We start from the raw sequence: 15,000 nt of genomic DNA, 5'->3' as shown, positions 1-15,000 counted from the left end.
CATGTTTAGTGTATAAATATGAAATACATGTTTAGTGTATGAATATTAAATACATGTTTAGTGTATGAATATTAAATACATGTTCAGTGTATAAATGTTAAATACATGTTTAGTGTATAAATATTGAATACATGTTTAGTGTATAAATAACAAATACATGTTTAGTGTATTAAAATGAAAGACATGTTTAGTGTATAAATAAATACTTGTTTAGTGTAGGAATTTTAAATACATGTTTAGTGTATGATTACTAAATACATGTTAAGTGTATTAATATTAAATACATGTTTACTGTTTGAATATTAAATACATGTTTAGTGTATTATTATTTAATACATGTTTAGAGTATGAATATTAAATAAACGTTTAGTGTATTATTATTAAATATATGTTTGGTGTACAAATAGTAAAAATATGTTTAGTGTATAAACATTAAAAACTATGTTTAGTGTATGAATATCAAATACATGTTTAGTGTATAAATATTAAATACATGTTTGGCACATAAATCAAATATATGTTTCGTGTATAATTATTTAATACATGTTTAGTGTATAAATATTAAATACGTTTTGGGTGTATAAATATTATATACATGTTTGGCGTATAAATTAAATATATGTTTAGTGTATAATTATTTAATACATGTTTGGTGGATGAATATCAAATTCCTGTTTAGTGTATGAATGACCAGATTTATGAAGAGGGAATGTGCGCCTTCCAGTGGACTTCTGCCAAAACTGCACACAATAACATTATTTCCGAGAGCGCCTTATTTAGAAAATAATAAATACATGTTTACTGTATGAATATTAAAAAATATGATTAGTATATGAATATTAAATATGTTTTAGTATATGATTAAATACATGTGCAGTGTATGAATTCTAAATATATGTTTAGTGTATAAATATTAAATACATGTTTAGTGTATAAATAATAACTACATGTTTAGTGTATGAATATTAAATACATGTTTAGTGTATTAATATTAAATACATGTTTAATGTATTAATATTAAATATATGTTTAGTTTATTAAAATTAAATACATGTTTTTGTATTAATATTAAATACATGTTTAGTGTATAAATATTAAATACATGTTTAGTGTATGAATATTAAATACATGTTTAGTGTATAAATATTAAATACATGTTTAGTGTATGAATATTAAATACATGTTTAGTGTATGAATATTAAATATAAGATTAGTATATAATTAAATATATGTTTAGTACATCCATCCATTTTCTACCGCTTATTCCCTTTTGGGGTCGTGGGGGGCGCTGGCGCCTATCTCAGCTACAATCGGGCGGAAGGTGGGGTACACCCTGGACAAGCCTCCATCTCATCGCAGGGCCAACACAGATAGACGGACAACATTCACACACTAGGGACCATTTAGTGTTGCCAATCAACCTATCCCCAGGTGCAGGTGGGAGGGGCCTATCCCCAGGTGCATGTCTTTGGAGGTGGGAGGGGCCTATCCCCAGGTGCATGTCTTTGGAGGTGGGAGGGGCTTATCCCCAGGTGCATGTCTTTGGAGGTGGGAGGGGCCTATCCCCAGGTGCATGTCTTTGGAGGTGGGAGGGGCCTATCCTCAGGTGCATGTCTTTGGAGGTGGGAGGAAGCCGGAGTACCAGGAGGGAACCCACACATTCACGGGGAGAACATGCAAACTCCACACAGAAATATCCCGTGCCTGGGATTGAACCCAGGACTACTCAGAACCTTTGTATTGTGAGGCAGACGCACTAACCCCTCTCCCACCGTGAAGCCCATGTCTGGTATAGGATTATTAAATTTAATAATGTCTAGTATAGTATTATTAAATACATGTTCAGTGTATGAATATTAAATATATGTTTAGTGTATGAATGTTAAATACATGTTCAGTGTATGAATATTAAATACATGTTTGTGTACAATAAAAACAAAGGAATACTTATATATGCATGTTGAGAATAATACATGAATGAATGCTTCATTTCAGAGAATAAATAATAAAAGTAATAAGTAACAGAATGTGTGACCATTAAATATCTGAATGTGAATAAATAAATGTTGATATTATGAAATGAAAAGAGAATGTTATTACTAAATGTATGTTTAATTTACATGTTGTACGTTAACATTAGGTAACAAATAGGTGAATGTAGTGCAATTTAATAATGAGTGTTATTTTCAGCAAGGTACTTGTGTTGTACTTTGATGTACTCCTACTTCCAAGTGACTTTGTCAAGTACTAGTAAAAGAAGAGATGATGCAGTACTTGAAGTCTTTACTTTTGTCCTGAGATGAAGATCAACTTCATGAAGACACTTTATCAATGTCAACATGACCAAAGTAGGAAGAAAGAAGGAAGGGGGCGCAGCCTCTTTCATTTTCTGATGTTAAGTTGGCCCTGTGATGAGATGGCCTCTTGTCCAGGGTGTATCCCGCCTTCCGCCCGATTGTAGCTGAGATAGGCACCAGCGCCCCCCGCGACCCCAAAGGGAATAAGCGGTAGGAAATGGATGGATGAATGAAGTTCCTGGTCAAAGCTGTTATACATTATATGCCTTGAGCTCTTACTTTGAAGGCCCTAAGAGCGGAAGTGGTGACACGGTGAGTGCAGCGGAGATGTTTATATATGTCTCCTATACTGTATAAAAGTACAAAATAACAAACACCGAGGGAGGTTCCAGTTTTACACGAGGACCACTTTATTTACTTTCTTTCAAAAACCTCCGCTCCACTCAACCTCTCACCACTTCCGCTCTCAGTGACTTCAAAATAAGAGCGCGAGGCAAATACTGTATAACAGCTTATAACAGGAACTTAACATCACAAGCCCATAAAATAGGTTGCATTATTTTGTGGTTTTATACAGTATAGGCGACATATATAAACCATCGGTTACATTTTTTTGTTGTTGTTTTGTGTGTTGTGAGGCTCTGTATTTTGGGGGGGACAGGTTAATATGTTTTTGTTTTAACTGCCTGTGTTGTTTTTGCACTTATCCTGTTATTTGTGTTGAAACGAGGACGTTTCTTTTTGTAGGAGGGGAGGTATGTAACCTATTGTTATGGGCTTGCCTCTTTGTGATGTTAAGTTCCTGTTAGAAGCTCTTCTACAGTATATGCCTTGGAGTCTTATTTTGAAGGCCCGAGGAGCGGAAGTGGTGACAGGTTGAGTGGAGCGGAGGTTTTTGAAAGAAAGTAAATAAAGTGGTCCTAAATAAAGTGTAAAACTGCAGCCTCCCTCTTTCTTATTTTGTACTTTTATACAATATAGGCGACATATATAAACTCTCGCTTACAATAACAAAGACGCAGGCTCTAGTTTCACACGAGGACCACTTTATTTCAAACTTTTTTTTTAAATGTTTATTTACAAATTTCAACAATAACAAACAGATGAGAAACAATAATCCAAATGGTTCAAAAACAGTATAAAACATTACAAAAAATTATAAAAACAGTCCAAACAGCGCCAGGAGATTGTAAATTCAAAGTAACAAAATTAGAATACAAAAAAATATATATATATAATAACCAAGTGCAAATTAATTAAGCCATAGGCTAATTCAGATTCATTAAATAACTTAAATTTGGAACACAGTGTCATCGTTTTCAACTTTATTTCAAACCTTTTTTTTTTATGTTTATTTATAAATTTCCACAATTACAAACAGTAAGTCCAACAACAATATAAAACATTACAAAACATTATAAAAACAGTCCAAACAGCGCCAGGGCGTTGTAAATTCAAAATAACAAAAATAGAATACAAAGAAATGAATACATAATAAACAAAGTACAAAGCCATAGGCTCATTCAGATTCATTAAATAACTTAAATTTGGAACACAGCATCATCGTTTTTAACTTTATTTCAAACCTGTCTCTGCCTGCGTCACACAAGTGACGTCACTGTTGGAGAGCCATATAGCACACCGTGATTGGTGGATTCCTTCAGCTCCGCCCACAACGCTGTCAAGCACCATTCATATCAAACTCTCACTAACATTCAACTTTCATATTAGCGTGGGAGCCGCAAAATAAGATCTCACGTGTCTGAGACCCTGGTCTAATATATATATAGATGTGTCAGAAGTGCTACTGACACTTTGCTCATGTTTGCTTTTCCTGTCTTTGAAATCACTTCCTGTCCTGCTGCTCTTATTTTCTCACTGTTTCCTGTTTGCTCTCTGTCTTTTGTGGCACCTTTACTCTCTGCTCCGTGTCTGCACACCTGTTCCTCGTTTAATTAGTTGTATTTAGTTCCACCTGAGTCCCTCCTTCACTGCTTCATCATTATTCTTTTTTGACGGATGTGGATCGGACGGGTTTTATTCGCAGTGAGTAATACTTTGCTCTTTTACACTGGCGTTCTATTGTTTGTCTTGATGCTTCTGCCGTGTGCTTTATTGCTGCTTTAAAGTTGTGTTTGTGTTGCTGTGACAGTTTGCTCTTTTACACTGGCGTTCTATTGTTTGTCTTGATGCTTCTACTGTGTGCTTTATTGCTGCTTGAAAATTGTTTGATTCGCATTGCACGTGCACATGTGTTAGGAACACAACATGTAGAAACACACATTTAGTGACAAACATGCACATGTGTTAGGAACACAACATGTAGAAACACACATTTAGTGACAAACATGCACATGTGTTAGGAACACAACATGTAGAAACACACATTTAGTGACAAACATGCACATGTTAGGAACACAACATGTAGAAACACACATTTAGTGACAAACATGCACATGTGTTAGGAACACAACATGTAGAAACACACATTTAGTGACAAACATGCACATGTTAGGAACACAACATGTAGAAACACACATTTAGTGACAAACATGCACGTTAGGAACACAACATGTAGAAACACACATTTATTAGTCAGTGACAAACATGCACATGTTAGGAACACAACATGTAGAAACAAGACACATTTAGTTGCTGACAAGCTGTCAGTCACCATGGCTCTCAACTGCTGGCTAAGAGAGTCAAGGTGTGGCTGAGTGTTTGCTACAGGTGAACACACCTGCCCTCACTGATTAGTGTTTGCTACAGGTGAACACACCTGCCCTCACTGATTTGGTCCAACTATGGTTGTCAAAAGCTGGGTGTTTAGAAGGACATTTCATAGTTGGGATCTCCAAGCTCAAAAGTACGCTGTGAATACTTTTACACTTGTGATGCTTTAAGGTGTATTTACATAAAGTTGTCAGCTCTCCATGCATCACCAAACATCTGCAGAGATGTTGGTGCTGGCTTTCTTCTTCTTGTTATTGTTGTTGTTGTTCACCTTTGACATTTTGGGGTTTAAATAAATGTTAAAGTTTTAAACTGCATGTTTTGCCGTCCTTGGTTTGAAAGTCCAGTTTACAATGCTTACATGACCTTCACCCAAGGCGGGGTGTGATAGTTGCTGCTTTTTGGTGTGTGTGTGTGTGTGGGCTTTATAGATTTCGATATTTATTAGTAGGGGTGTGGAAAAAAAATCAATTCGAATTAGAATCACGATTTTCATATTGTGCAATTCAGAATCAATTCTCATTTTAAGAAAAATCTACTAAAAAAAGAAAAATATATATTTTTTAAATTAATCAACCCAACAAACCACTACACAGCAATACCATAACAATGCAATCCAATTCCAAAGCTGAGCCAGCAACACTCAGAACTGCAATAAACAGAACAATTGAGAGGAGACACAAACACCACACAGAACAAACCAAAAGTAGTGAAACAAAAATGATTAACAGTATCAATATTAGTTATGATTTCAGCATAGCAGTGATTAAAAATCCCTCATTGACATTATCATTAGACATTTATAAAAATAATAAAAAAGAACAATAGTGTCACAGTGGCTTACACTTGCATGGCATCTCATAAGCTGGACAACACACTGTGTCCAATGTTTTCACAAAGATAAAATAAGTCATATTTTTGGTACGTTTAACAGTTCAAACAAATTTACATTATTGCAATCAGTTGATAAAACATTGTCCTTTACAATTATAAAAGCTTTTTTTAAAAATCTACTACTCTGCTAGCATGTCAGCAGACTGGGGTAGATCCTGCTGAAATCTATGTATTGAATGAATATACAATCCTTTTCAATTGGAAAAATATTGTTGTGATTTGAGAATCGAATTATAATCGAATTGCGACCCTAAGAATCGATATCGAATCGTGGGACACCCAAAGATTCGCAGCCCTATTTATTAGTATATGTCCTATACAAAGTCAATGTTTTTTTGGTTTATTTTGTGGACTGTGTGGTTGGTAGAGTGACCGTGTCAGCAACCTGTGGATTCCTCCAATCCACTTTATTTACCGTATATAGCACGTTTAAACAAAATGTTTCCAAAATGCGGCACAACAATATTAAAAACATTCAAATACTATCTTAAGCTCCACCAATGACTAAATAAAAATAAAAATGAATAATAATAAATATATACATAGAATAGAATGTACTTTATTGATCCTTGGGGGAAATAAAAGTACAAATAAAGTACATTCTATTCTATGTATATATTTTCCCACTAAAGGAATAAATGTTTTGCTATGTCCTCATTTTCAATACAATGCAACTGTAAAAAATGTTCATAACATCGGAGACTAGCAATTTGTGTTTTGTGGTAGTGTGCTTACAATTATGCTTCATAAAACTTTCTGAATTGTAAACTTAAAGGATTATATTTTTTGACCACACAACTCACGTAGTGTTAAAAGCCAAAGAATAAAAATGGGTCTTAAGACGAGACTTAAAACACTCCACATCGGGAGCAGTTTGAGTATGGAGGGGCACAGTGTTCCACAGCTTAGGGCCGACCACAGAGAAGGTCCTGTCTCCCCTAGTTTTAATTCCTGGTTCAATTCCCACCTTCTATTGACCTCGTCATGTACGTTGTGTCCTGAGCAAGACGCTTCACTCTTGTTCCTGACGGTCGTCGACGAGGCTAATGTTGGTTTGGCGTTGGTAGTCTGAGGCCAATGTTCAAGTACCAATAATTGTCACACACTAGGTGTGGCAAAATTATCTGCATTTGACTCCTCACCCTGGATCACTTCCTGGGAGGTGAGGGGAGCAGTGAGCAGCAGTGGTGGCTGAGCTCGGGAATACATTTGGGTGATTAAACCCCCAATTACAAGCCTTGATTCTGAGTGCCAAGCAGGGGAGTAATGGCTCCCATTTTTATAGTCTTTGGTATGACTCAGGCGGGGTTTGAACTCAAAACCTACCCATCTCAGGGCGGACTAATTGGTTTGGCGTTGGTCGTGTGCGACGCCAATGTTTATGTATGTTGCGTTTTATGCTCTTTTACAGGCCTGACATGTATGTATTTATGCTCGTATACAGGCCCGGCATGTATGTATTGTTTATGCTCGTATACAAGCGCGGCATGTATGTATTATTCATGTTCATTTACAGGCGCGGCATGTATGTATTGTTTATGCTCGTATACAGGCGCGGCATGTATGTCTTACTCATGTTCATTTACAGGCGCGGCATGTATGTCTTACTCATGTTCATTTACAGGCGCGGCATGTATGTATTGTTTATGGTCATTTACAGGCCCCGGCATGTATGAATGTGTGTATTGTTTATGCTCATTTACATGCTTGACATGTATTGTTGATGCTCATTGACAGGCTTGACATGTTTGTATGTCATGTCAAGCATGTCAATAAGCATTAACAACACATACATGCATGTGGAGTCTGTCAATGAGCATTAACAATACATACATGCATACATGTGGAGCATGTCAATGAGCATTTATAATACATACGTGTGGTGCATGTCAATGAGCATTTATAATACATATGTGTGGAGCATGTCAATGAGCATTTATAATACATATGTGTGGAGCATGTCAATGAGTATTAACAATACATAGGCTCCATATGTATATGTTTTGGAGTGTTTATTTTTGTCCTGAGATAAAGATAAATTTCATGAAGGCATCTTGTGAATGTCAACATAGATAGATAGTACTTTATTGATTCCTTCAGGAAAATTAAAATTCCAGCAGCAGTGTACAGAGTTGAGATCAATTTAAATAAAAGTAAATAATGGGGGTTTAAATGGAAACACAATAGAGAAATATTAAAATAAGAATAAAAAATAAAAAGCAACAATGGGGGGGGAAAAAAATATATATATACTGTATATAACAGTAAAATAAGAATATAACAAGACAAAGTAGGCAGTAGTGACCATGTTATGAAAACATAATGCACATGACCAAAGTAGGGTTAGAGAAAGAAAGAAAGAAGGGTGGGCTTAGCATTTTAATTTTGTGATGTTAAGTTGGTCCTGTGATGAGGTGGTGACTTGTCCAGGGTGTACACCGCCTTCCGGCCTGATTGTAGCTGAGATAGGTATCCGTGACCCCAAAGGAAATAAGTGGTAGGAAATGGATGGATGGATGGATGAATGAAGGTGGGGCTGAGTGTTTGCTACAGGTGAACACACCTGCCCTCACTGATTTGGCCCTACTTTGGTTGTCAAAAGCTGGGTGTTGGGACATTTCAAAGTTGTGATCTCCAAGCTGAAAAGTACGCTATGAATATTTTTGCACTTGTGATGCTTTATGTAAGATGTATTTACAAAAGGTTCTTAGCCCTCCATGCATCACCAAACATCTGCAGAGATGTTGGTGCTGGCTTTCTTGTTGTTGTTCACCTTTTGACATTTTGGGGTTTAAATAAATGTTGTGCCATCCTTGGTTTGAAAGTCTTGTTTACAATAGTTACATTACCTTCACCCGGGGGGGGTGATAGTTGCTGCGTGTGTGTGTGTGTGTGTGGCCGGCCAATGTTGGATGTATTGTGTATCTGGGGAAATAAGAGGTCGACATCACTAACATAGCCCTGTGCTGGTTTACGTCCTCCATCAACAACGGAACCTTCTCTGTGAACAGAGCCAAACATTCCTCCCGCTGTGCCAACCTCACCTGTGGGGTCCCTAGGGCTCAATACTGGGTTCCATCCTGTTCTCCATCTACATGCTCTCCCTCAGCCAAGTCATTCATCGCCTTAAAATTTCCTTTCATTTCTACACTGATGATACTAAATCTATCTTCCACTCAAGACAGACGATCCCTCTGGACTGGACCATTTGAAGGACTGCTTGCAGGACATAAAAGAGTGGATGTCAAAATTTCCTGCTGATCAATGACAGAGTGAAATTCTTCTGTTCGGGAACTCCAACCCCCCAACTGTGCACAATAGCCAAGATCAAGTATGTCCTCTCCCCCAGTGACTTAGAGGGTCGTGTTCATGCTCATCTTCTGCAGACTGGACTAATGGAATGCCCTCTATGTTGGGGTCACTGACAAGACCATATATAGCATGCAGTTGGTACAAAATGCTGGTGACAGGCACAAAAATGAGGGAACACATTTCTCCCATCCTCTCCTCCCTTCACTGGATCCTGGTGAAGCACAGAGTTAAATTTAAGATCCTTACGTATGTCTTCAAAGCGCTCCGTGGTCTTACCCCAGCTTACATCAAACATCTCCTGGACCAACCTATCAGCTCCAGGCTTGGTCGTTGCCTCAGATCTGACAACCAGATGACCTTGAAGGTCCCACAGTCAAACCTAGTGACAAAGAGAGACTGTGCATTTTCAATGATGGTACCTGGCCTATGGAATAAGCTCCCCCTGAAAGTCAAGTCCGCCACCACTCTGGACACTTTTAGAGCACTGCTCAAAACTCACCTCTTTGCCGCAAATGACTTGATTTGTGTTCATGTGTCTTAAATGTTTGTTCTAAATTCCTTTTGTGTCCCTGTTTTTTTTTTTGTTTCTCCACTCAGGCTGCACCCCAGGCTGATGTAATGGTTCCTTGTGTGGGTGCAATAATTGAAAATAACTAAACTTTTTTTGTTTCTTCAAGGTCAATTTTGTGGAGTCTGGTCTACAATACAAAGTCTATGTATATTTTCTTTTTTTTTAATCCTTTTTTTTTATCTTCAAGGTCAATTTTGGGGGTCTAGTCATCTACAATACAACGTCAAAATGTATTTCATTTGTCATGTTTTTTGTTATCTACAAGGTCAATTTTAAGGAGTCTGTTCATCTACAGTGCAAGGTAAATTTGTATTTTGTCATGGTTTTTAACTACAAGGTCAGTATGTAATTAACTTGTGTCACTGTTTTTGTTTCCTCGTGGTTTTTGATATTTACAATACAAGGTAAATGTATTTTTTGTAATGGTTTTTATCTTAGAAGTCAATTTTGTGGGGTCTAGTCATCTACAATACAGGGTCAGTATGTATTTAACCTGTGTCATGGTTTTTAACTACAAGGTCAGTATGTATTTAACCTGTGTCACTGTGTTTCCTCATGGTTTGTGATATCTACAATACAAGGTCAATATGTATTTCATTTGTCATGGTTTTTATCTACAAGGTCAATTTTAAGGAGTCTGTTCATCTACAATACAAGGTAAATTTGTATTTTATTTGTCATGGTTTTTAACTACAAGGTCAGTATGTATTTAACTTGTGTCACTTTTTGTTTCCTCATGGTTTTTGATATCTACAATACAAGGTCGATATGTATTTTATGTCCTCATGGTTTTTGTCAACTACAAGGTCAATTTTGGGGGGGAAGGGGAGTCTGACGAATAAAATACATATTTACCTTGTATTGTAGATGACCAGACTCCCCTTCCCCCCCAAAATTGACCTTGTAGTTAACAAAAACCATGAGGACACAAATAAAATACATATTGACCTTGTATTGTAGATATCAAAAACAATGACTCAAAACCCCCCACAAATTAACCTTGTAGTCAACAAAAACTTTGACGAATAAAATACATATTTACCTCGTAGTGTAGATGACCAAAGTTTTTAACTACAAGGTCAATTTGTGGGGGGTTTTGTGTCATTGTTTTTGTTTCCTCATGGTTTTTGATATCTACAATACAAGGTAAATGTATTTTTTTTGTAATGGTTTTTATCTTCAAAGTGAATTTGTGGGGTCTAGTAATCTACAATACAGGGTCAGTATGTATTTAACCTGTGTCACTGTTTTTGTTTCCTCATGGTTTGTGATATCTACAATACAAGGTCAATATGTATTTCATTTGTCAAGGTTTTTGTTATCTACAAGATCAATTTTAAGGAGTCTCATCATCAACAATACAAGGTAAATTTGTATTTTAACTACACGGTCAGTCTGTATATTGTGTCATTGTTTTTGTTTCCTCATGGTTTTTGATATCTACAATACAAGGTCAATGTATATTTTATGTGTCATGGTTTCTATTAACGTCAATTTTGGGGGGTGTCTGGTCATCTATAATACAAGGTCAATATGTTTTGTTTTTTTTGTCATGGTTTTTAACTTCAAGGTCAATTTTGTGGGGTTTGGTCATCTGCAATACAAGGTCAATATGTAATTTGTCATGTTTTTTGTTATCTACAAGGTCAATTTTAAAGAGTCTGATCATCTACAATACAAGGTAAATTTGTATTTTTTGTTACCACAAAGTTGGTATGTATTTTTGGCCTTTTTTTTTGTTTCCTCATGGTTTTTGATATCTACAATCCAAGGTTAATATCTATTTCATTTGTCATGGTTTTTATCTATTAGATCAAGTTTAAAAAGTCAGGCCATCTACAATACAAGGTAAAAATTTGTATTTTATTTGTCCTCATGGTTTTTGTTACAAGGTCGGTATGTATTTTGGGCCTTTTTTTTTTGTTTCCTCATGGTTTTTGATATCTCCAATACAAGGTTAATATGTATTTTATTTGTCATGGTTTTTGTTATTAGGTCAATTTTAAGAAGTCAGGTCGTCTACAATACAAGGTAAATTTGTATTAGTGTCCATTGATTTTGTCTACAAGGTCAATTTGGGGGGTTTTGGTCATATACAATAAAAGGTCAGTATGTATTTAATTTGTTTTTGTTTCCTCATGTTTTTGATATCTACGTTTATGTATTTTGTGTCGTCATGGTTTCTATTAACTACAAGGTCAATTTTGGGGGTCTGATCATCTACAATCAATGTTCGATTTGTATTTAAATAGTGTCCTTTTTTTATCTTAAAGGTCACTTTTGCGGGTCTGGTCATCTACAATACAAGGTCAATATGTATTTTAATTTGTTTTTAATCTTCAAGGTCAATTTAATTTTGGGGGTTTGATCATCTACAATACAAGGTCAATATGTATTTCCTTTTTGTCATGGTTTTTGTTATCTACAAGGTCAATTTTAAGGACTCTGGTCTTCTACAATACAAGGTAAATATGTATATTTGTGTCCTGGTTTTTAATAACTACAGGGGAAATTTTGGGGGGTTTGGTTATGTACAATACAGGTTAGTATGTAATTTGTGTCTTCATTGTTTTTGTTAATGTTTTTTGTTATCTACAATACAAGGTCAGTATGTATTTTGTGTCATGGTTTTTGTTATCTACAAGGTCAATTTTAGGAGTCTCGTCATCGACAATACATGGTAAATATGTATTGTGTGTCATTATGATTTTTGATATCTACAAGGTCAATTTTATGGGTCTCGTCATCGACAATACATGGTAAATATGTATTTAATTTGTGTCATGGTTTTTGATACCTACAAGGTCAATTTTAAGGGTCTTGTCATTGACAATACATGGTAAATATGTATTTAATTTGTGCCATCATGGTTTTTGATATCTACAAGGTCAATTTTAAGGGTCTTGTCATCAACAATGCATGGTAAATATGTATTTAATTTGTGTCATGGTTTTTGATATCTACAAGGTCAATTTTAAGGGTTTCGTCATCGACAATACCTGGTAAAAATGTATTTGTGTCCTCATGGTTTTTGATACCAAAAGGTCAATTTTAGGGGTCTTGTCATTGACAATACATGGTAAATATGTATTTAATTTGTGTCATGGTTTTTATCTACAAGGTCAATTTTAGGGGTCTTGTCATCGACAATACATGGTAAATATGTATTTAATTTGTGTCACCATGGTTTTTTATATCTACAAGGTCAATTTTAGGGGTCTTGTCATCGAAAATACATGGTAAATATGTATTTGTGTCATCATGGTTTTTGATATCTACAAGGTCAATTTTAGGGGTCTTATCGACAATACATGGTAAATATGTATTTAATTTGTCATGGTTTTTGATATCTACAAGGTCAATTTTAGGGGTCTTATCGGCAATACATGGTAAATATGTATTTAATTTGTCATGGTTTTTGATATCTACAAGGTCAATTTTAGGGGTCTTGTCATTGACAATACGTGGTAAATATGTATTTAATTTGTGTCATCATGGTTTTTGATATCCACAAGGTCAATTTTAGGGGTCTTGTCATCGACAATACATGGTAAATATGTATTTAATTTGTGTCACCATGGTTTTTGATATCTACAAGGTCAATTTTAGGGGTCTTGTCATTGACAATACATGGTAAATATGTATTTAATTTGTGTCATGGTTTTTGATATCTACAAGGTCAATTTTGGGGTCTGGTTATCTACAATACAAAGTCAATATGTATTTAATTTGTGTCCTCATGGTGTTTGTTTCCTCAGTTTTTGATATCGATAAGGTCAAAATTGGTTTATTCCGCTATGCAATGCAAAACTCTTACCTAATGTTATCCATGTATTCATTCATGTGACTCATTTCTCATTCTTACACCCTGCAGCGCTACAACAGTACACAAGTCTTACACAATGTGTTATGGGTCACGTTCCTGCTTCTCCTCCTGCTGTGCGGACTGAGTGCATGGCGGAGCACATCAACAGGTGTTCCCTCTCCGCTGCGGGTGTGCCTCTGCAAGAGATCTGCAATCAACACACCTGCCGGTGATGAGCAACCAGCCTTCATAAGCCAGCGCGTCTTAAGATCCGGTGCCAGAACGTAGTTTCTCCTACCAGTACAGTAAGCCAACACATCTCCAGCCTTCTTGCTCCCTGTGTTCCCTTCCTGTCGAGTTGACGGTCTTTCGTGTTGTGTCGTCCTCCAGCTTCCTCGTCGTCTACCTGGACCCACTTTGGATTCCCTCTTGCCTCCCTGGACCAAGACCTCGCTCCTGCCCTCTGACGTCCAAGCCTTTTTCTTCTTTTGGACTTCCACCTCTATCTCAACACGCACACTCAACACCCTCTGGTGACCACGCTCAGATAATACTTACACATAGTCTCACTCCATCTCTTTAAGGTAATCACACACTGCACTCACATACTGAGTTGTCAATAAACACGCTGGCAGCTAACATCATCGTCTCTCTGCAGTCTTCTTTTCCCGCTGTTCTGTCACACAATCTTACTTATTTTGTCATTCATTTGTTCATCCACGTTATCATTCTTACACCATGCACCGCAACAACACTATAGTATAGGTGTAATATGATCAAACTTTCTTGTTAAAAGTATAGCAGCTGCATTTTGTACCAACTAATATTTTAATGCTAGACAAAAGGAGGCCTGAAAAAAATAGATAACAGTAATGTAGAGAGATGTAAATAACGCATGAATAATGATCTCAGCGTCTCTAGTGGACAAAATAGGGACATATTTCAGCGAGATTACGGAGGTGAAAGAAGGCTGTTTTACACTCCTAATGTGACTGAAACGAAAGAGTTGTGTTGAAGATAATATCCAGATTCTTTATCGAGTAGCTTTGTGTAATTGTTTGGTTGTCAAACTGTTATGGTGGTGTTATTAAATGGGTGTGGAATTGTTTGTCAAAAGTTACAGTGGTGTTAAGTGGGTGTGGAATTGTATGGTTGTCAAATGTTATGGTGGTATTAGATGTTTGGTTGTCAAATGTTATGGTGGTATTAGATGTTTGGTTGTCAAATGTTATGGTGGTATTAGATGTTTGGTTGTCAAATGTTATGGTGGTATTAGATGTTTGGTTGTCAAATGTTATGGTGGTATTAGATGTTTGGTTGTGCTGTTTTGGTTGTCATGTTATGGTGGTATTAAATGTTTGGTTGTTAAATGTTATGGTGGTATCAGA

General features: G+C 36.2%; 2 long non-coding RNA genes across 2 annotated transcripts; one reads left to right on the top strand and one right to left on the bottom strand.

Moving 5' to 3' along the window:
- Positions 1 to 4,153: 4,153 nt before the first annotated feature.
- Positions 4,154 to 14,244, top strand: LOC133569035 (uncharacterized). Its single transcript, XR_009809729.1, has 3 exons — positions 4,154 to 4,343; positions 13,682 to 13,917; positions 14,003 to 14,244. It is a non-coding gene; the product is annotated as an uncharacterized LOC133569035 (long non-coding RNA).
- Positions 9,512 to 14,160, bottom strand: LOC133569036 (uncharacterized). The gene is made up of 3 exons (XR_009809730.1): positions 13,911 to 14,160; positions 13,707 to 13,809; positions 9,512 to 9,615 (listed from the first exon to the last, which is right to left on the bottom strand). It is a non-coding gene; the product is annotated as an uncharacterized LOC133569036 (long non-coding RNA).
- Positions 14,245 to 15,000: the final 756 nt, after the last annotated feature.

The sequence above is a fragment of the Nerophis ophidion genome, linkage group LG15, assembly GCF_033978795.1.
Source record: "Nerophis ophidion isolate RoL-2023_Sa linkage group LG15, RoL_Noph_v1.0, whole genome shotgun sequence".
NCBI classification, from domain to species: Eukaryota; Metazoa; Chordata; class Actinopteri; order Syngnathiformes; family Syngnathidae; genus Nerophis; species Nerophis ophidion.
Note: the sequence above shows the minus strand (reverse complement) of the source record. Positions and strands in the feature narration are given on the sequence as shown.